A 22598-nucleotide genomic window follows, 5' to 3' on the forward strand; every position below is an offset into this window, starting at 1 on the left:
TATTAAGGCCAAAGAATGCTCTTCTTTGCCTCTCAAATTGTTTTCCAGCATTAATATGTAAATTAAAACTGTCAGCATTCCCACAGACCCCGGAACAAGCCGTAATTGCTTCCAGTCTGTCTGGCCCTGGAATTAAAACGATTTAGAAACTGTATTAACTAGTATTTAATATTTTCATCAAGTTGGAAAAAAAAGGCTTTTCTGTATATTCCACTAGAATACGGCCTTTGGACATCCTAACTCATTTCTTTTTGAAATCCCTCTCCCTGTTCACGCTAACAGCCAAGTGGAAAGACTCTAGTGCTGAAACGGCCTCCAACACAAGGGGTGGGTCAGCAGCATTCTCGAGGGTTCACAATGGACAGTCCATGCTGTTGCAAGCGGAGGACCAGGAAGGGGAAGAGGTTTGAGGCTGTCAGTTGGACGCTTCCTGATGCTTGTCTTACTCGGGGATGATCACATTCCTTACGGCCTCAGACGATGGACTGTAATGAAAAATAACTAAAAAATGTCCTATAAGGGAAGTCAAGGAGAGCCACCACTTTTGTTTTGAGTTAGAAAAGAGGAAGATAATTCTGGTAAGGGTTCTTTCTAAGATGATGCATCAGTCACACATCCTCTACCCCCAGCTTCTGGCAGCTGTGACCATGAATTCTTGAGGCCTTCCCACAAGAACCTCTGATTTTGTGTTATAGTCATAATTTCAATACATGGTTTAAGAGATTAAGTTATCTTAATCATGTCTGTTTATACTAAAATGTCTTAGTAGATCAAGTACTTTTTTTGTTACTACTCAGTTGTCATATTACATGGGGCAGTTTTTTGAGGAGATTAATGGTTTTGGGGGTTGGGATTTTTTGGCTTGTGTGTAAACCTGGTTCCTTTGCGCCTGGTATTATTCCTCCAGCACTCATAAAGCAGGCAAGTTGAAAACCTAAGCACTTACCCCAGTAATAATCAGAGATGGGTAATTTAGGCAAAAGCATATATTTGGCCTGGATTAGATTATAACTGATTGCCTTAACCCTGATTTGACCATTATCTTAAAAAACGTGGTGCTTTTACTACTTCATCTTTTTTAGTTAAAAAAAGAACTTTGTTAGCATCTCAAATTTTACATCAATTTTATTCCAGGTCTTAGTAAATTATACCTTAGATTTGGTTTATAAAGCTCTGAGCTTATCCTCATTTATTTAAATATTTTGTTGCATCTTCACTCAGGAAAGGAGCATTTGTACTTTTGGAGCAAACAGAGGAAATCTCAGTCCCTTGCCCTTAGCCTTGTAGCATTTCTTTTCATCCTGTCTTCCAGAAGTATGAGTGGTTTTTTTCCTCTGCAAGAACATATCATGAGCAAGACTCCCTGTAAAGGAGTATATATAAACGTACCTAAATCCACCTTGCATTCTTAGAAAGGAAAATGTGGGCTGTGTCTTTAACTTGTGAGCTTGTACTCATTCAGGCCTCTTCTGACTGGACCAGTAGCACTTACGGGGCTCCCACAAGGCAATTATGACCTCCCACAGAGCTGCTCCTGCCAGGATGGGAGGTTGCTTGTGCCAGGTTAATTTTGTTATAATCAAAGCACTGGACAGATTGTATACACTAGGCCCTTTTGGTTTGAAAAACTTAAAATGTGCTTTTCCTTGGTGGGGATTATGTCTTGAAATTGAAGAGAAGAAAACATGTTTTGGAAAAATCTTAATGACTGTGTGGGAGCAAGGGAAGTGTCTATCTGCTACCACTTCTGGTTATGGCACCTATTCTTTCATGAGTGGCGATATATGCCAGACATATCACGTGGCTCTATTATAAAGAATATTACCTTTGGAAATAATCCTGATCTATACAATTTGATCTAAGTGATCTCTTTCATCTATAATTTGTAATCTCATCTTTTAACCAATCTTGTAAATGCATATCTCATTAAAATACTTGTGTTATTAAGTTGTTTTGGAGAATATTAAATGGAGAAGAAGTTGCAGTACTCCTTTAGGGGAGGAAAAATATTTTTCCTCTACCCTTTTATGTTCTTAACTGGGACCCCTGTAATAAGAGACAGATTAACAAGAGAAAAGCGTACAAATTTATTTAATATAAGTTTTACGTGACATGGAAGCCTTCGTAAGGAAATGAAAACCCAGAGAAACAATTAAACCTGAGTGTTTTTATGCTAGGTTTGATGAAGAGTGGAAAGTCATGGAAAGATGTGATAGGACAAAGGCAAGCTAAGGGTAGTAAACTGAGGGAAACTTAGCAAGATCTGTGTGTTCAAATTCTTCTCCATGTCCCTCATCTTTGGGAGGGAGATAAGGCTACTCCTTTCCCTGAGGTTTAGGGAGAGCACCTCTCATGAGGGTTTTATGACCTGCTTCAGGGGAAGGTCAGAGAGTCCTTCCTGCACCTACCATTTCTCAAATTCCTTCAGCTTAAAATATTCAATGTGCCAAGGTGCCCTATTTTGGGGTAGAATGTCCTGAACCCTGTCATTTCATTTGTAGTTCTACTTCTGCCAGTCTTACACTTAATTTTTATCCCATTTTGTCAAGTTGCCTTCCAAATATTCATGTAGATATTTTGTTAAGAATGGTTATTAACTGTATAAATTGCTTTGAAACTACAGTATAAGGAACTGTATAAAAGCTAAATAATACTACTTTCATTAAAATTATTTAAAATATTAAAATCAACATTTCAAGAATACTAAGTGGACGCATTGTGTCTGGTTTGACTAAAGGAAGCTTATATGTATTCATATTCGAGGTACTTGCAGTAATAGGAAATTAAGATCATAAAATAAAATTAATGTGGGAAAAAGACCACAATCCTGTTACTCCTGTCTTTCTTTTCCTTTCTTCGAGGTGAGATGAATTAATTTTTGTTGTATTTTTCTTTTAATGATGTAAGTTGTGCTAAACCGATCTTATAATAACCCAAAACATCCCAATGAAAAAAATGTCACTTGGTTTGTGGAGATTTGTGCATTAATATTATAGTCTATCTCAGCAGGGTGTCTTTAGCAGCAGAAAGGGAAGGCAAATTAAAACTAGTTCCTTTATCCTTTCCAGACACTGGAGCCCCTTTAGCATGCTGTTTCTATGTGTCTCCTACTCTGAAAAGAAATTAAGTGGAAATTGCCTGCTCAACGTTGTTTTAAAAAGTTAAAAAGACACCTGTGTGCTTTCTTGAGGACTCCCTCTTCTCTGTAAGCCTGTCTTCTGCTCTTTCCTAAAAGAGCTGTTCTACTTATTGGTGAAATAAATGTCCCTTTCTTTCCTGTCTGTACTTAGCCACCAATTAGTAAGATGAGCAGAAATGCTCCCATGCTGAGCCCTGTGCTGAGGGCACGGAAGAAGCTGACGCGACTTCATGATCCAAGCTACAGAAGCGCCTTTTTATCTTCCAGGAGAGGTTCTCAATGGGTTGGTCTCCCCCTGGAGCCCGGAGCTATTTCAGTCCACTCATTAAAGTTGGCCTGAAATTGTGTATTGGTAGAGCCTTTGGATTCTTGAAGTGAATTGCTTCCACTTGAATTCAGCTAAAAATAGTTCACTTTCACTCGCCAGGGCTGCTCCCAAGTTACCTGAGCTCTCCCCTCAGCTTCACCCCCCACCAAAAATGCCAATGTGGGGGCGGCCGGTTGGCTCAGTTGGTTAGATCACAGTGCTCAAAATACCTAGGTTGTGGGTTCGATTCCCACATGGGCCAGTGAGCTGCGCTCTCCACAATTAGATTGAAAACGACTTAACTTGGAGCTGATGGATCCTGTAAAAACACACTGCTCCCCAATATTCCCCAATAAAAATGTAATTAAAAGAATATATACACGTGTATGTGTATATATATGTACATACACACACACACACACATCTATCAAAAATACCAGTGTCCACGGCAAGACCAGCTTCTTAAAGACCCGGGACTATTGCTGTGAATGTATGCCTGACTGCAAGAATGTGAGAAAAGGATGAACCCCAGTTAAAGCTGAGCCCGAAAATGTGAGATAAGAAATCAGGACTTTGGGGAAAAACAGATTTCTTCTTCCCCTCAAATAAATTATTTTTAAAAAAGAAAAAATGCAAAAGATAATAACAAATTATGTCAAAAAACAGATGCGAGTACATAGCAATGTGCCACACCCATCCACATAAATTGAGTACCTACTGTGCCTTTCCCTCCTTCCCATTTGGAATCCATCGTAGAATTGGTAGCCTTGGAGCAACTGGCAGAAGAGTGAGCATTTCTGGGCAAGCTGGAGCCAGCCCTGGCAGGAAGAAACTCACTTCATGTTTACATAGAAATAAGTACAAAAAGGGATCAATTTGTTTCTGAAAACTTGTAAAACCATTCATCATTACAGCATATGCTTCTGACTACCTATAAATCATACATATACTGCATCCATAGACTCAGTGAAAAACTTGAGGTCAAGGACCCAAAACTGTTCCATAAATGATCAAAATAGTTCTAAGCTTTATACCCTATCCGTTACAGGCCTTGGGAAAATTAAAGCAGTTTGGGAGCTAAAGCAAGGTGGCTTAGGATGAGGCTAGACTCTACCATTTATTTACTTTCCATCAGAATGGAAAATACCTGGGTCATAGCTGCTTTGATATACTCGAGTGTTAACAAAAACTGATTCGTACCTCCCTCCCTTCAGATGGAATATACTTCCTTACGCCACTGTTTAGGGCCTGGCCATGAGACTGGATTTGGTCAATGGAGTGTTTATGGGTGACTCTTGGAGAGGTCTTCAGTGTGCTTCTGCAGTTGGCTTGTGGCTCTTGCTCTTCTGCTGTTCATCATAAGGGGAATATTCCTTGTGTGGCCTCTGGTCCAAGGAGAATGAGGAGACGTGGAGCAGGCACATGTCCAATCCCAATCTTTAGCTACTCTCTGCTGATCCCAGCCCAACCCGGCATAGTCAGAGTCAACTCACGGCCCAAAGGCGATTTGCAGACCCCTGAGCAAAAAGGAATGCTGTGTAAGCCACCGAGTTTTGAGGTGGTTTGTCATGCAGCAATAGCTGACTAATATACCACTCTTGTTCCATTGTACTTGGTTCTCTATGCTAAAGCCATATACTCGTATGTTTAAATACAGAGCCAACCATGTCACATCCTTGATTGAATCTTTCAATAGTTCTCATCACTTGTGGAATAAAGACCACATGTTTAGCATGATCTGTGAAGCCCTGTATGATCTGGGCCTGGCCTCTGCCAGCCTCACTGGGGCTCCTTCCCCAGCCCTACACTCTAGCCCTCTGGCCTTCTCACTCAGTTGTGTGATCTCTTGCTCTCATTCCTCCTCGTGGCCTTTTTAAAAATATTTTCTTTTGTAATTCTTTTTCTTTTTTTAAGATTTTATTGGGGAAGGGGAACACTGTGTACTTCCAGGACTTTTTCCAAGTCAAGTTGTTGTCCTTTCAGTCTTAGTTGTGGAGGGCGCAGCTCAGCTCCAGGTCCAGTTGCCGTTGCTAGTTGCAGGGGGCACAGCCCACCATCCCTTGCAGGAGTCGAACCGGCAACCTTGTGGTTGAGAGCCCACTCACAGGCCCATGTGGGAAGCGAACTGGCAGCCTTCAGTGTTAGGAGCAAGGAGCTCCAACCGCCTGAGCTACCTGGTCGGCCCCCTCGTGGCCTTTTTATGGAGCCACTGTGTACTGGCCTCTTCTCCCACACTTTGCTGGTTAACTCCTGCTGTGTTTCCCCGAAAATAAGACCTAGCCGGACAATCAGCTGTAATGCATAAGACTGGGTCTTACATTAATTGTTGCTCCAAAAGACGTATAGAACTGATTGTCCAGCTAGGTCTTATTTTCAGGAAAACACAGCACCCTCAAGTGTAAGCCTAAATGTTACTTTCCCAAGGAAGCGCTCGCTCCTTGACTCTAATGCAAGGTTAGATTCCCAATGATATGTTCTTACTGCCTGTTGTATTTCAGCTTTTAGCATGTAACTCCAGTGCCATGAATTATTCAGTTCTGTAACTCCTTGGTGTCTGTCTTACCTACCATGAGGACAAGGACCACATGTGACTGATTTGCTGCTTTTACCCCTTGCCTAGCACGGTGACATGAACCGGGAAGTACTCAATAAATACTTTTTGAATGAGTGATTGACTAAAGAGACTGCTGGAACAGAAGTCCGAGGATACATACTAAGTGACATATGATGTTGATGAAGAGCTGAATTAGTTCAGTTGAAAGGTCCTGTAAGAAGCTGGTGGAAGGTAGAGTGAATATTGGAATACTCAGAAAAAGACGCCTGCAAAGGAAACACGGTCTCTTGTGCGTCACAGAGCCAGGTTAGTTATAATAATAATGAGTTAGATTTCTAAATGGTGCTGAATTAGAAATGAAAACTATGATTATAAGAGGAGGGGGCCTGGCGACGTGGGAAGGTTGGGCGGGCGGACGACTACCAGTAAGTTTCAAACAAGTGAAGATAGTCCAAGAATTTGAAAATAAGGTCAAAACTATGCCTTTGGGGGTTCTTAACTTTTTATAGAGTGTTATAGCTTATCTAGTAGGGAGAAACCAATCTAGGTATCGTGATCGATACAGAGAAAAAGTAAAACCTACCATGAATGACGATGTTTGAAATTTGAAGTGAAAAATCTCATGAAGGTTTCAGTCCAAAGTACAAAGAAAATCGGGATGGATGGAGTTGCAACTCTAGTTTCAATGTCCTTACTGTGTGAGAATGATTAAGACGCATCTCAAGGGGAGACTTGGGACTCACAGCCTCAGGGTTCACTGGAACCTGTGAAGACCTGACTGAGCCTTCTCATGTCACACCTCTGTCCCCTCACATGCCAGCACAGAAGGGAACCTGTGGAAACCATTTCATTTTCATATTCCGGGTTGTCAGTGATGTATACAAATATAACCTAGGTTGTCTTTTTTAAGGTAAAAAAGTGGTAGAGAATTTTTCAAAAATGTTTAGCTGTTAAGTATCTTGCTCTATTTCCCCTGGCTCTATAGCTTGTGCTAATTAAAATGATTTCAACAGAGGCTCTTCATGTGCAGCTTCCCCTTTTTTTTTTCCGCCTGTGTCGGCTCTCATGTTCTTTGCTTAAATAATTTATAATCATTACTATCTGTTATTCAGTGTGTGGGAGAAGAGTGAGTAATCTTGGCTCCCAGGACGTTTGCACCATGCCTCTCCCCTTTGCATAAGCTTTCCATAAGCTTTCATGTGACGCTCTTCATTAGCTAGCACCAGGGTGTAGATTTTCCAGCCTCAGCCTTTAGAGTTTATTAACTATTAAAAAAGAAAAAATCCTCAATCTGATTCACCAGCTGTGGGCAATACAGCTGATGGGAAGTAACTTCCCGGAAGAACAGTAATGAAGAAAGTGAGGGGAAGCGGTGGGGAGAAGACCAAACCACAAAGTTCATTTAGATTGAGCAATCTCTGCTGGACCAAAATGCAAAATCTAAGTGTCACATTACTGTAAAGCCAGACCTCAGTCTTACAAATAGCAAAGGATATAAGAAAACCCCTAGCTAAACATTTGAATGTGAAACAAGGGTTTATCATCTCAGGTAGGATTGAATTTTCTACTCTTAACAATGGTGAAGGATACCGTGTTTCCCCAAAAACTAGACCTAGCTGGACCATCAGCTCTAATGCATCTTTTGGAGCAAAAATTAATATAAGACCTGGTCTTATCTAACATTCTTATCTAACATAAGACCGGGTCTTATATTACAGTAAAATAAGACCGGGTCTTATATTATAGTAAAATAAGACTGGGTCTTAATTTTTGCTCCAAAAGACGCATTAGAGCTGATTGTCCGGCTAGGTCTTATTTTCAGGGAAACAGGGTAGTAGCAAAGCCATAAGCATTTAATAGTAACAGGCCCCACTAATTTACAACCATAAACTACTGGACAGTCTGTACTGGGTAGGGGAGGAAGGAATTGTTTATCAGGAAAGGCCTTTTCAGTCTCACCTGAATGCACTGATAACATTGCAACATCTGATATGCAATGCACTGATAAGTGCTGGGGGCAAAGACAGCTGTTTTATCATTTATTCTCAGAGAGTACAGGAGATGGTAATTTTTTATATTTAATGGATGATAGTTGGCAGGGAAAAAAGTGATAAACAGACTACTATGCTTAAAGGCTAATAGTCTGAGTATTGGGATTCAAATTGAGGTCCTATGTTGCTTTGTCTTTGCTAAGTGACTAGAATGTTGGAGGCCGCACAAAGTACAAGACATGTTGGTCAATCAAAACACTCAGCCAAAGAAATGAATAATTATTTCTTAATACTGTCCCCAAGCACAATACAAGCAGCTTCTGTGATGTAGGGACGATCTACCCATCAGATGCTGCAGAAATCAACACTCTGGGGACAGGTTGGCAGAGAGCCAGATGTTCACAGCTGCACATACCCCACTCATGACACAAAATACGCATATTCACTGATCTACAAAATGCTTTCATCATTGTGTTTAATAATTCCTTATTATCTCCAAAGTAAAATTAGATGACAAGTTATTTGCAAAAGCAAAACACAGGAGAATGACGCATGACTGTGGCATTCTTTGTCTCCTGTGTGCCTAGCTTCCTTATCACTGTCCTCAGAGAAGTTAGAACTGTACCAAATGTCAACCGGATGACAAACAGCAACCAAAGCAAAAGACAATTTTTTTTTCTACATTACTGGGAATTATTAATTCATGTTTAAAATTTGGTTCTCAGAACAAAAAGAATTGGTTCTCACTTTTTCTTTACTAAAATAATCTCATTTTATTCGGTACACAGTCTTCCTTTCTCTCCCATTCTCACTTTGCACCCATTCAACTCATAGGCAGGAAGGCCGTCTTACGGGGTAAAGTTTGAGGACCACTGTTGCTATAACTGTGTCAAAATAGTTCCCCTGCAGTGGGCTGTGGCTCCACAGCTGTTTGTTTCATACTTGACCTGAAGATTTTGCTCTTATAACTAATCCCTTTGGTATAGAGGATAGAGATTTGTTTTTTTCCTCCAGAAAGTAACTAAAGCTATATATACGAGTATGTCTGGGATTACAGAGACCCCTCCCCAGAGCTGAAAGGATGAAACAGAGAATCAAAATTTGAAGAGTGAAGAGTGAGGAGAGGGTTGATAGCATTGGAGTTGGGGAAGTAGAAGTGGCTGGCTAATGGGAGGGAACGTTCCAGGTGGGGTATTTAAACATTTATTCATGCAATAATACCTGTCGGGCATCTGCACGTGCCAGGTACTGTGCCAGGTGGGAGTGGTTCCCAAGGAGGGCCTCCTTGCCCTGCTGGAGTTTATGACCATACTGGGACTGGATCTAGCACAGGTTAAGAAAAGTCTCCTTGAAGAAGACCAAATATTCAGTCAGGTGAAGGGGGGAGAAGTGGGGAAGAGCCACTGAGGCCAAGAGAACAGCACACTCCAAAGTCCCAAAGCACAAAGAAGTATCTGTGATCAAGGAGCAGGGAGAAGGCCTATGTGTAGCCCAGGTGGAAAAAGTACTTCAAGATCAGGCTAGAGCCAGATCATGCAGGACCTTGTAGCCATGCTAAGGATTTTGAACTTCATCATGAAAACGAAGAGAAATCATTAAATAGTAGAGGTGTGACGACGTCAGTACACTTTAAGAAAATTCCTCTCGTTGCTGTGAGGTTAAGGAGTTGGGGGTGGTAGAGAAAACCTGCATGAGAGAGCACTCGGAAGCTACTGCTGGTGTCAAGGTGAGAGCTGATGATGGGTTAAACTGGGTCAGAGATGTGGAGATGGTGGGAAGTGGAGAGATTCAAGATACGGTTTTGGAGTGGAAGCAACACAGACTGGGTATAAGGGATAAAGGGGTAAAGGAGACTGGTGTCAAGGAGACTCATTTCTGGTGTAAGCAATTGGGTGGAGTGGTGCCAGTTACTGAAGGGGGGACCACCAGAGGAGAGGCAGCTTTGAGGACCTACTAAGTGTGAGATAGTGTGAGCAAAGCTGGTGCAAGATCTGAAACTGGAACACGCTGTTAGGGGTCTCTCTCCTTTTCTCTCCCTTTCCTTTTCCCTCCCTCCAAATCTTGTTTCTGTCCAGGAACATTGCCTCATTCTTTCAGAATTTTCCATGTGGCAGGTGAGGATGATGCTAACATTTTTGAGGTCACATCCTTATAGTTCTTGATTCAATAGGAAAGAGAGACCTTCCCTTAATTTCCAATTCAGAAATTTAATGGGGCGGCTGGATGGCTCAGTTGGTTAGAGCATGAGCTCTGAACAACAGGGCTGACAGTTCGATCCCCACATGGGCCGGTGAGCTGTGCCCTCTACAACTAGATTGAAGACAATGAGCCGTCACTGAGCTTCCGGAGGGGAGGCCAGATGGCTCAGTTGGTTAGAGTGCGAGCTCTCAGCAACAGGTTGCCGGTTCAATTCCCACATGGGATGGTGGGTTGCACCCCCTGCAACTAAAGACTGAAAATGGCAACTGGACTCGGAGCTGAGCTGCGCCCTCCACAACTAGATTGAAGGACAACGACTTGGAGCTGATGGGCCCTAGAGAAACACACTGTTCCCCAATATTTCCCAATAAAATTTATTTAAAAAAAATAAATTTCAGGGAAGAACTCTGATTGGCCCAGCTCCAGTCACATCCTACTTCTTAGGCCAATAGTCAAGAGAATGCAGCACTTGCATTGGTCCAGGTAGGGTCCCATGTCTTCCTTGTTTTCGGTTTGTTTGTTTGTTTGGTGCAGGGGAGAGGGTAGATACTGTAATTGATAGCCTCATTGGCACCTCAGTGGGGTAGAGGGTAGGGAGAAGCTGATCCCCAAGGAGAAGAGATGGTGCTGAGCTGTCAGTACTAACATGTTCCCTATCTCCTAAGCCTTCACTGTTTTCTTCTAAGACCCTACAGATGGATGGAGCCTGAGTTATTCCTGAAGTAACACTGCAATGTAGAAATGCAGAATTTTCCACCTCTGTGCTGACGGGGTAGTTGAGATACTGGCTGTGTTGATGAACTTATTGTAATTTTGAACTATAAAAATATATTTATGAAAGCTTAGAAAAAAGGACAATCCATTTCACACTGACACATTTTCATTTTATGCATTCTTTCCCACCTTCATCCTTAATTAAGCATATAGCTTTTAAAAAATATGTAATTTATACATTGTGTCTCGAATAGCAAGCATCTTGTTAAATTTTAATTCATTTGTTTAAACATCAATATTTACATAAAAATAATTTGAATGTGTAAGTTTTTGCATTGGTGTGCTTTGGGAGACTTGAAGGATCAACTGGTACATTGTATTGGCAAATATCGGTTGAGCTCTTGGTATGGGTGTAGTAGTCTAGACACTGTTGGGGCTACAGACATAATTAAGATCTATTTCTGGCCTCTCAAAACTTGATAAAATTAAAATATTCCTCAATTGTAACTATAATACAGTGTTAAGTCAGAGTAATATGGACATTACAGAAAATAAACAGTAGGGCCGGCCCGGTGGCTCAGGTGGTTAGAGCTCCATGCTCCTAACTCCGAAGGCTGCCGGTTCGATTCCCACATGGGCCAGTGGGCTCTCAACCACAAGGTTGCCAGTTCAATTCCTCGAGTCCCGCAAGGGATGGTGGGCTGTGCCCCCTGCAACTAGCAACAGCAACTGGACCTGGAGCTGAGCTGCGCCCTCCACAACTAAGACTGAAAGGACAACAACTTGAAGCTGAACAGCACCCTCCACAACTAAGATTGAAAGGACAACAACTTGACTTAAATAAATAAATAAATAATTTTTTTAAAAAAAGAAAATAAACATTAAGTAAAGTATCTCGTATCTTTCTTGCATAGGGAAGGGGAAGAAATGATGTCGGGGGAGTGGAAGAGGATGAGACAGAAAAGGGGTGAAAAGAAAGGTTGGGGAAAGCCGGGCAGGAGTGCTTCTAAAATGCGGTTAGTGTCACACTATGTATCTGTTAAAATGTTGAAAATAAGACCACACTTAAAGTCCCTTTAAAAGGGATGGTGGGTGTTCGAAGCAACTCGCATTTTTCCTATAAAGGGCTGTTTCTCCCTGTACTCTCTCCAGAGACCAGGTAGCAGATAGAATCAGACTTTTTATAGAAACATTTTAATCATGGGCCGCTTTTCCCCAACAAAATGCACTCACTACCAATGCACACGATATTCTAAGTTTAACGGTCCCACGGAGGCCCATCTATGGGCTCTCTGGGCTCCGTGGACACAGGTTAGACAGGCCCCCAATTCAAGAGCGGGCCTAACTGCTTCAAAAGGTAGCAATGTTCCCAACTCCAAGACTCAGGAAGACCACGCCTCCAAATGTCCAGCAACCTCATCCATTTCACACTTTTTAGGGGCCCTGGGTAAGACGGACTCACCAAGGACTCCGCCGGGTCTAGCAGCTCCCATTTTTAAACACAGACCCGTGTGTGGGAGAGGCCATTCTTTCCACGGGATCACTGTGCTCCTGCAGCAGCGAGGGACAGGCAAAGTCGCCTTACCTCAGCGCCAGCTCCATCCTTAACTGGGGCTCCGCCCTCAGGCCACCTCCTTCCCCGAGCCCCCGCCCCTGCTCCCCAGCCCACCTCCGGCCCCCGCTCCTCCCCTTTGCTCCAAGTGCGGCTCCGCCGCTACCCGCGACCCTGTTCCACTAGCCCTTTTCGTGGCTCCGCCCCGAGCCCATGGCCCCGCCCCTTGACGAGTTGCCTAATAAGCGTCCCCTAGCGCCCCGCAGCTCCCGTCCCGCACCAAGAAACCCCGCCCCACTGACCGATGTAGCCAATGAACGCCCCCTGCCCCGAGCCCCGCCCCACCGCAGACCCCGCCCCCGGCGCCCGGCCCTCGGCGGCCCCTGCACCCCCGGGGCGTTGCCTTGGCCGCGCCTTCGCCACCCGCGCGGAGCCAGATGCCGCCCCCTTCGCCGGTCCCTCCTCCGGCCGCCTGGCGCCTCCCTCCTTCCCCGCCGCGGTGACTCACGGAGCGGGAGGCGGAGGCTGAAGCGGCCGCTCCCGCTGCTGCTGCTGGTTCTGCTGCTGCTGCTACCACCGCCGCCGCCGTTGCTGCTGCCGCCGCCGACGCCGACGCCGACGCCGTCGCGGTTGCTCAGGCTGAGCGCGCCCCGGAACAGGCCGCCGCGCGCTGCGCACGGACCCGCAGCCCCCGCCGGCCAGGCCGGGTCGGGCGGCCCAGGTAAGCGCCGACGCCAGCTCGCGCTTGTAGCGCCCAGGCCCGCGCCGCGCTCGGGCTCCGGGGAGCCGCCGGCCCTTTGTCTCCTGGGGAGGGGCCGCGGAGGGCGCCCCCGACCCGGCTCGGACCCACCGGCTGGGCCCCCGGCGCGGCGCCCTGGTTGGGACCAGGCCTCCTCGCCCGGCTGGGCCGCCCCTGCCTCCTGCCGCTCGCCGCCCGCTCCCCAAATCACCCTCCAGGCGTCCTCACCTTCTCCCGGGGGTCGCTTCCACAGGTGTCTGAGCCACCCACTCGCGTCGCTCATCTCACCGCGTCGGGTTGGTTGTCACCGTGTGTCAGCACTCCAGGTCCCGCGACCTCTTGTCTCTTTCCTCACCTGAGCCCCACTGTCAGCATCCTGACCCTGGGTATGGAGCTCCTCGTATTTCCCCAAACTAAATGCTGCCAAGGTGTGGCCACCGGGCTGCTCTTCCTCTCCACACTTGGACTGAACTGCCCACTCCCCATTCCACCTCTCCTGGTGAGCGGTCCTGCACGGCACGCTTTGTAGGCATATGTCTCTCCGCTATGGCCAGCGGTATATGTGAGCCTGCAAAATTAACCACTTGGAGCCCCACACCGCACATCTCACCTTCTTTTCATCACCCCCACCCCAACCAGGTTCCTTTTTCTTGAACCTGGTAACCAAGCCACATGGGTCTGGACACCCAGCCTGTTAGGCCCCACATGCCCCCCTCTCTTGTGTGCTGAACTTGTCTGAGCAGTGCCTGCTGTCAGGTTAGCCCCTCGGAAGGCCGAGGAGGCCTGTGTTGGCAGCAAATCAAGAGTTTTATGAATAATGAGATGTGTGGCTTGCAGCACCTCTTATCTGAGGATCTAAGTACGCTATAGCTATTAATTATTTTGTCTCCAGCCACTCACAGAACTTAGGGAAGTGTGCCTGGCTGACTGCTGGGTAAATTGAGGCACAGGGGGTGTCGGTAAAGGACCCGGAGGCAAGTCAGAGTTTGTTCTGAAGTTCTGTTTCCAAACGCCTTGGCTCTGAGCTCCCTGTTACAACTGTTGGGCTCTCGTTCCTGGCTTTAGAGCCTAAGTGATACTGATCTCTTAGGCCATTAAACTGTCCAAAGATACCAAGTTTCCTCTGATTTAAAGCAGGACTTTGAATCGTAAATAAAGGTGCCAGCTGGTAAATGCCAGTGTGTCATTCATGGTTTCCTGGTGGAATTTGTGGTCCTTGTAAGTACAAGTTGTCTCAGTGGGATAGAGAGTCATCCCTTCAATAGTGAGTGCTTACTATGTGGCAGGCACCATTCCAAGCACTGGGGCCACAGTGGCGAAGATAGAGGCAGCCCCTGCCCTCCTGTAGCAGGACATTCTAAAGAGGAGGGGGTCAACGAATAAGCAGACAAAATACTTTCTATAACAATAAGTGCTATGAAGGTGGGAAGAACCAGTTTGGATTTGATTCCAAGTGCAGTTAGAAGCCATTGGAGGATTTTAAGCAGAGAAGTGATATGATCTGGTTTAAGTTTTCAAAGATAGTTCTGTCCTCTATACTGGGTCTGGATTGTAAGATGCAAACAGAAGCAGGGGTACCAGTTGAGAGACAAGACTATTGCAGCTGCCAGGGAAGAGATGAGGGTGGCTTGGAGGACCAGGGTGGTAACAGTAGAAGTGAAGAAGTGTCTTGAATAGCAAGCAACTTGTCTGCTCCCCCTGGGAGAGGCTGAGAGCTGTACAGCAAAACTTCAGGCAATGCTGACTGAGATTGATAGGTCTAGCAGAGAGTCTCGAGACTTCACCATGCTCAGGTTTAGCTCAGCAAACCTTACTCGCTGCCCATCGTGAGCCAGGTGCTGTGCTAGACTCTAGGGATATAGACATGAACAAGGTACCTAAGGAGTAGTCTCCATGTTATAATGTAACATGCTCACAGAAAGGGCACCTCCTTGATGGAAGAGGGTTTGTGGATTTAAAAGCCAGTGAGAGGTGGAGGAGGGCAGAGCACATTGGGCTGCGTTCCCACACCTGGCTGCCCTTCTGCTGCTTGAAGATGTTGCCCAAAGAAATTGGGACTGTTCTCCTGATAGGTAGGAGAACAACAACTCAGTGGCCATGAACTTGAACCACGAACCAGAATAAAACTTGATCTCCATGCTGCTCCAAGGCTGTGCTATCAGAACATGTCAGAACTAGAGGACTGTGGGGATTATGTAGGCCAACCCCTCTTTTATGGTTGGGTACCTGTGGCCCCTGGAGGCTGAATAACTCTTGAAATCCCATAGCAGTTTGTACATTTCCTTATGGTATCTGCCACTCTCTTCCTCTATTTCAGCAGGATCTCTATTGGATTCATCTTTGCATCCCTCACAGCATTTACAAAAAGTAAACTCATCACGTGTTGGTTGATGTGCCTGGGTGTTTCACAGCACCGAAAACTAGAACCCAGGAATCCTGACTCAGTCCCTGTTTTTTCGTCAGACCATGCTTCCTTTCGGATGCCTCCTCATGCTTCATTTCAGATGTGTGACACAGTGGTAGACCCGGCAGTGTCCATCTCACTGAGCTTGGAGAACAGGGCAGCCCTGCCCTGATGGGTCTGCTCTCTCTCCAGCCCTGTCTACAGGGGGCAGCTGCTGAGAGTGCTGACCAAGGAGTTATTCAACGTGCAGCAAATATGAAGTGTAGCTCGTAATCAGAGCGTGGACTTTGTACCAAGACTATCTGGGTTTGGGTCTTGGTTCTGCCTGTCATGAGCTCTGTGACTTACAGCAAGTTACTTAACCTCCCTGTGCCTCACTGTCCCCGCTTATAAATTAATAATACTTCCTTCATGGGGTTGTTGGAAGGATTAAATTAAGTAATACCTCGCTAGCAGATGCTTAGAACAGCGCGGAGCACTGAGTACCTGCGTGGTTGAGGTAGCAGATATTATTTCACCATTATTTATTTATCTTATCTCCCAAAGAATTGAAGCTCTTTGAAGGCAGAGATTGTGTGGGTTTTTTTGTGTGTGTGGTGTTTTTTTTTGATCTACTGTTATAGTTCAGTGCCTAAAGTTTGTAGGCACTTAGTAAATATTTGTTGAACTGAATGATTTAACGAGCACCTACTATGTGCCAGGCACTGTTGTGGGTGCTGGGGATATAGCCAAGATACATAGTCTAATGAAGTTTATCTTCTAGTGGGCAAGACAGACAGTAAACAAGTGAACAAGTGAACAAAATAACCTAGAATGGTGAAAAGAGATACAGGGAGAATAAAGCAGGGCAGTGAGATGGAGAGAGACTGGGACGAGGTGAGAATCATCACTTTAGCCAGTTCTGAGGTGGTGACTTTGAATGGAGACCCGAATGTTTAATTCTGAACAGTGGGAAGGCACTGCATGGGAACTTGTTCTGGTGGTCCATCCTCAGAGAAAGAGCAGGATGCTAGGACGAGCAGTGAGTGGGCTTTCCGTGTCCTGGGAAGGCTTTTGGAGGCCAGCAAGCAGTGTCGAGTTTATTTCTATCAGGTTCCTCATTTTTCTGGCCTCAGCACCCAGGAGATGTGGGCTGGGTTAGTGGCGGTCCAGGTGTGTGTCTGTGTGCCCTGGCATTTCCACTGAGCCTTCTTTTCCCCCGAGTATGTAGGTAATCAGTGAACATTTCTTGAGTTGAATGGATGAGCACTGCCAGCTCTTAGCATCTTGTCCTATAACAGTGGCATGTCCTGTGTATTCTGCTCGCCTCTGCATGACTGAAAGCTTCACATCTTGGCAGTGACTCTGAAGGAACTTTGGCGTTTTGCTGCTGTTCTTCATATGTGCACGAAGGACACCCACACACAAGTATGTGACAGTGTCTTAGTTGGGGGTATACCGGGATCGACTGGGCAGCTTTCCTCCACCACCCCTACTTCTCTTCCGGTCTCCCGCTGAGTATCACCGGGTCCCCTGTAGAGGGTTGAGCTACACTGTCACCTCTGAACAACTCCTGTTGGGTCACTTGATCAGGAACACGGTGGTACCCAGAAAGCATTGGCTGTCTTTGGTCTGGTCTGAACGGAGTTGGGTAGCTCAGTAGAACACTCAGAGAAATGGCATTTCACACCCAGGGCTTCAGCTCGCCAGGAATCCAGAATTTGCCTCTGGAAACTGGGTGCATTGACCAGCTTTGCAAGTCCTCACCCAGGCATCCTCTTGTCAGTGTCCACGATGCGACTTGCTCTTCATCTGAGAGGCCAGCAGGAATAAGTGGGAATCAAACAGGACTTCTGTGTTGCGAGTCACTTTCGGGGTCCTGGGGCATTTCATTGGCAGCATCCGAAACGCCTGTTAGTCATATGTCATCTGTAGCCTTATAAAAACTAAACCCAGAGTGAGTGCAACCTTTTTCTCATCTAACTGGTTTTTTTTTTTCATTATGAGTGGTGTGTGCTCATTTAGAAAAGGAGAAAATGAATGATACTGGTATTTTACATACGTTGTCTCATTGAATCCTCACTAGTTTCTGAGATACACACTGTAATTACCAGTGGCCCAGATCATATATATTCAGAAACTGAGGCCTGGAAGGATTAAGTAATTTGTTTGATGTCAAGCTAGTTGAGAACAGAATTGGATTCAAACCCAGAAGAAAGTCTCATGAGCGTGAGTTCTAAGCACAGTATTAGCTTCTCAGCAGAAATAATAGAGAAGAAAAAAGATCGCCGGTGAGCCCAGCGTGGGTGGATTTGTTAGGGTGGCCAGAATCAGCTCACTGGCTGCTGCAAAGAGTTTGAATCCTCCGCCCTTTCCCTGTCTCTTTTGACCTTGGGCAAGCTAATTAACCTCCTTTGCCTTACTTTCCCCAACTGTAAATGGGGATAATGATACCTGTACCTTCATAGCTCGCAGGGGCATTATGTGTTTGAGCCAAAGTGCTTTTGAACTCCTTTTATAAAAGGGCGCCGAGCACCAACTGCTGTTATACTCGGTTATTAAAGACCTATTACGCCCTGATTCTCCCCGAAGCCTTGTTAAAAGGGAAACCAACAGTCCACAGTGGGAAAGGTGTGCTTCCGTGATGGGCACAGCTGGACCAAAACATTGCTTTCTCCTTCTGAAGTGTCTTCCGGATTGAGGGTCAGGAATGTTTCTCCGTTCTTCGTGGTCACGTACTGTATAAGCTCCTGTAAACAGGTGCGTGTACTGTGCATCATACCACGATTGAGGACCACGGATGATAGCGGGGCAGAGAAAGGGTTAAAGGGCGTGGGTGCTAATCCTGGCTCTGATGTCTTTATAATAGAAGCCAAGAACACGGAGATGCCAAGAAGTGATGGCTGTCTTCCATTCATCCTTCCTTCCTTCCCTCCCTTCTAATGATTCATTAATTCAATTAATAAATATTTACTGGGCTTTTATTACGATCTGGGCCACTGGGAATTCTGTGGTGAGCCGGATAAAAATAATTCTTCCCTTACAGTCCAGGGCCAAGAGGCTTATTATCTAGTTGGAGGCGTGTGAACAAAGGATGGACGTGTTGGTGAGGGTTTTGAACTCTCAGGGGGGAGAGTCAGGATATAATTTCCTGATGGGCACATTGGTCCCCATGGGTACCTGCCCTGGGAGGGCATTAAGGCAGTGGTCTCTTTCCACAGATTTTTGAAATTACCATGCACCAGTGCACCAGTGAATCGGTTCCTGTCATGAAATGACCGCCAGACCTTGTCTCTCCAGAATTCTGTCCATGCCTGACAGGTCTGCCTCTGCCAAATTTGGAAAGCAGTCACATGGCTGCAGGCAGACTGGGGGCTAGCTGCCCTGTGCTCTCCCGTTTGCCCACGGGTTCCTAAAAGAACTAATGCCTGTGGACACCCGTGTCCTTGAGCCCCTGTTTGGGGTCAATCCATGCAGAGTGGGGTGAAGAAAGTTTCTTTCTTCCCCGAGTCTGCCCAGCACCAGGCCTTGGGATCCCTTCAAAGAGCCAGGTCAGGGAGGCCCAGCAGTTCGTGAGAAAGCAGTGTTCTTGCTCTCTCTCTGCAGCCAGGACGGGTGGAGAGGGCAAAGGGCTGGCAGAGGCAGCTGCCCACAGTCGGAGTGAGAGGAAAAGTGCCAGGACAGTGTGGTACACTCCTGAGTGATGGTCCTTTCACCCAGCCCCTGGCATGCCACTGTCTTCCTGGTGCTGGTCAGCTGCCCCCTCAGTCTGGGGGGCCCCAGAATCAGTCCACATCTGATCAGGAGGAAATGGCTGGCCTGGCGAGGAGACCAGGTCACTCAGTGTCCCTGGACTTCTTCAAGTGTGGTTGGAGCCCACAGGGACACAAGTTCAGCAGGGGGAATGTGACCCACTTTCATACCCTCTCCCACGTGGAGAACTAGGGGGCAGGCTTTTGGAGACCAGCTCCAATGGAGGTTTTTTCAGGCCTGAGCATCTCCTGAGTATTCAATCCCCCTGTTTCCTGCTGTGGAATCCTGCTGTCCACGGTCCACGTCCCTGAACTGAATAAAGACATGAGACAATGAAGTTACCGCCTTGTCATTCCTCAGTCCTGTGGGGATCAGGGTCCCTTGTGATTCAAGCACCTCTCACAAAGCGAGCCCCACCCTTGCTTCTCCTGCTAAATCACTAGGCAAACCAGGGACCCAGTTTCCAGGGAGATGGGTTAGCCTTGACCCCCCTGCCTAGGCCAGGACCTCACAGACCCCTGCCCCTGCCCCATCCTGACACTTGTCTTTGCAGAATAGTCTTCTGCTGCAGGAATATGAACTGAAACGTGTTTCGGACCCTCAAGGTCTCTTCTGTTCTCTGCAGGTAGAGGACATTTGAATGATTTTCCACTTGTCATTTTATGTTCTGTGAGGCGGAGGGAGCCTGATTAAAATACATGAGCCTGTGAGTACTGCCAAGATGATTTGGGGATTTGAAGCTGGGTAGTAGTTCTGAGCCCTGAATAATGATCCAATTTTATTTACAAAAGGGGGGCCAAAGGTGGGGTGGGGATACTGCCAAGGTGAGCTCCGGCGAGGCTGTGATCTCAGCCCTGTGACCTCCGTGTGCTGCACACTCGGCTTCCCCACCGCGGCACAGGGTGACCCGTTCCCCGCAACCCTCTGTCTGTCCCTGCTGGTGGCACTGCCCGGTGGCCTTTCAGGGCACATAGCGTTCCTCCGGCCGCTTGCTGAAGTTGCAGGAAGATGGGGTGCCAGTGATTTGTTAGGAGGACATGGTGGGGCTCCTAGGCCAGCTAGCTGGTTGTGGGGGCGTCTCTCCGGGGTGCTGGCTGTGCTCTGCACGGAGCAGCCTTCCGGAGCTTAGGTGGGACACGGTGGAGCGGAGTCGGCTGGCTGGAGCCAGTGTCTTCTCCCACCTGGGCTGAAAGTGCTGCTACCACCTTACAGGCCGCACGTGCCCATCACCCTCCGTTTGCTCCAGGTGGTGGCTGCCCACCCTCTCCCACTGTCTCCGGGAGGAGAGGGTTTCCTAGGCCGTCCTGCGAGCATCCCTGAATGCTCAGCAGCAAGCACTGCCCTGGACTGGCCGGACCTCCCAGAGGGGGAGCTGCCTTTTCCTCTCATCTTCTGACCCCGTTCCACTTCCTTTCAAAAACCAAAATCATTCCTTGTTTTTGGAGTGGGTAATATGTACATAGTACAGAATTCAAAAGGCCGTATGGTAAAAACAGTTTTCCTCCCTGGATTCCCAGCCCTGAAAGAGACCGCTGGTAGCCAGAGTCTTGGGACTCTTCACCAGACGTTCTGCACGTGTACAAGTGTACCGTGCACGTGGCTGACCTCACGCAGGCCTGACACGCACTATTCCTTTGACACTGTAATGCGCAGTGCTCTGCACCTAACTTCTTCACTTCACAGTAAATGCTACTATAGAGCTGTGCAAACCACCACCACCACCAGCACCAGCACCAGCACCACGGTCGCCGTCATTCGGCTAATGCCTCGTGAGCGTTTCCTGTGTGCTGGGTGTTGTTAAAAGTGCATTCCTTATATGATCTCTTTCACTCCTCCCAGCAACCCTCTGACCTAAGGACTGGTATTGTCGACCATTTGCAGATGAGTAAACTGAGGCACAGAGAGGTTAAGTCACTTGTCTAGGTCATTTAGAACTACAGCACTCATTTTAATGGTTCCAGGGCATTCCTTGGATTGGTTATATTTTAAAACCAGTCCCCTGTTGGTGAGGATTTAGGTTTTCTGTCTTTTGTTAGTTAGAATTAACAAGGAGTATTCTTCAACATATATCTTTGTGCATTTGTGTAAGTGGATCTATAGGGTAAATTCCTACAGGCTGAATTATTAGAACAAAAGGTATATCTGTTTAAATTTTTAGTGTTGCCAAATTGCCCTCCGTGGAGATATTAACATTTTATATTTCCCCCATACCTTGGCAGAAGCTGTTAAACTCTTTGATTGTTGCTAATAGATGAGACGTGGTATATCATTATATTTCTAATTTGCATTTTCCTTATGAGGAAATAAAGTGTCATTTCTTATTTTAAGAGCCATTTATGAACAATCTGTTACATTATTTACCCATTTCTTTCTTGGGTTGGCAATCTTTTTCCTATTGATCTACAGGTATTCTTTATACATTGAGGAAGTTTGTCCTATAGCTGTGATACATGTTACATGTATTTCCATAATTAGTCATTGTTCTTTTGATTATGTTTCTGATGATATGATTATGTTTTCCATGCAGAGAGTTTGATTTTTCTATAATCAGATTTTAATATCTTTTATGACTTCTGGTTTCATTTCCTATTATTTTCTCCTCCCACTGTTTTCTTTCCTGTGTTTGCTTCTAATATGCTTACTCTCTATTCTGTCCAGTTAAAACTTTGCTCTATTACCAAGGGATCAAACCTGGCATCATCAGAAATGGGGCGAATGGGCATTGTGTGTCTCCAGTGGGACACTGACACCGTCAGCTATGACAGTTTCTTGCCATTATGTTTAACCTTACTCTAATTGTAAGGAACAATCGGACAAATCCAGGTTGTGGGACATCCTAAGGACAGTGGTCCTGGTCTCTAAAAAATGCTAATGTCCTGATAAACAAAGAAAAGCTGCTGAACCATTCTAGGCTAAAGGAGGTGCAAGTACGGGAACCAAATGCAATGAGATTCTTGATTGGGTCCTGGGTTGAAATACAGTAAAGGCCAACGTGAGGGGAGTGGGGCCGGGGAAATGTGGATATGGGCTGTGCATCAGAGAATATTAGTGGGCCAGTAGTAAATTCCTTGGGGGTAAAAACGCTATTCTGGTCATGTAGGAGAAGGGCCCTGGGAAATACATGATAATACACTTAGCAGAGTATCGTGATATCTGCGACCTACTTGCACATGGCTCAGGAAAATAAGCAGACATACCCCATCTACCCACAACAGGGAGAGGCATGAGACAAATGTGGCAAAATGTTAACAACTGCTGACTCTGGGC

The 22598-nt window shown here is 46.1% G+C and overlaps 1 protein-coding gene across 3 annotated transcripts in view; it reads left to right on the plus strand.

Annotated features, from left to right (window-relative positions):
• Positions 1 to 12727: 12727 nt before the first annotated feature.
• CTNNBIP1 (catenin beta interacting protein 1) overlaps positions 12728 to 22598 on the plus strand; it is a 46772-nt gene continuing 36901 nt past the window's right edge. The window contains exon 1 of one of the 3 annotated variants that reach the window (XM_074334082.1): positions 12728 to 13177. The gene's annotated coding sequence lies outside the window, so the exon portion shown is untranslated. Of the gene's footprint in view, positions 13178 to 19983; positions 20038 to 22598 lie in introns of those variants that run through there. The other 2 variants (XM_074334084.1, XM_074334083.1) reach the window with 2 other exon arrangements.

The sequence above is a fragment of the Rhinolophus sinicus genome, linkage group LG06 (genome assembly GCF_036562045.2).
Source record: "Rhinolophus sinicus isolate RSC01 linkage group LG06, ASM3656204v1, whole genome shotgun sequence".
Lineage (NCBI taxonomy): Eukaryota > Metazoa > Chordata > Mammalia > Chiroptera > Rhinolophidae > Rhinolophus > Rhinolophus sinicus.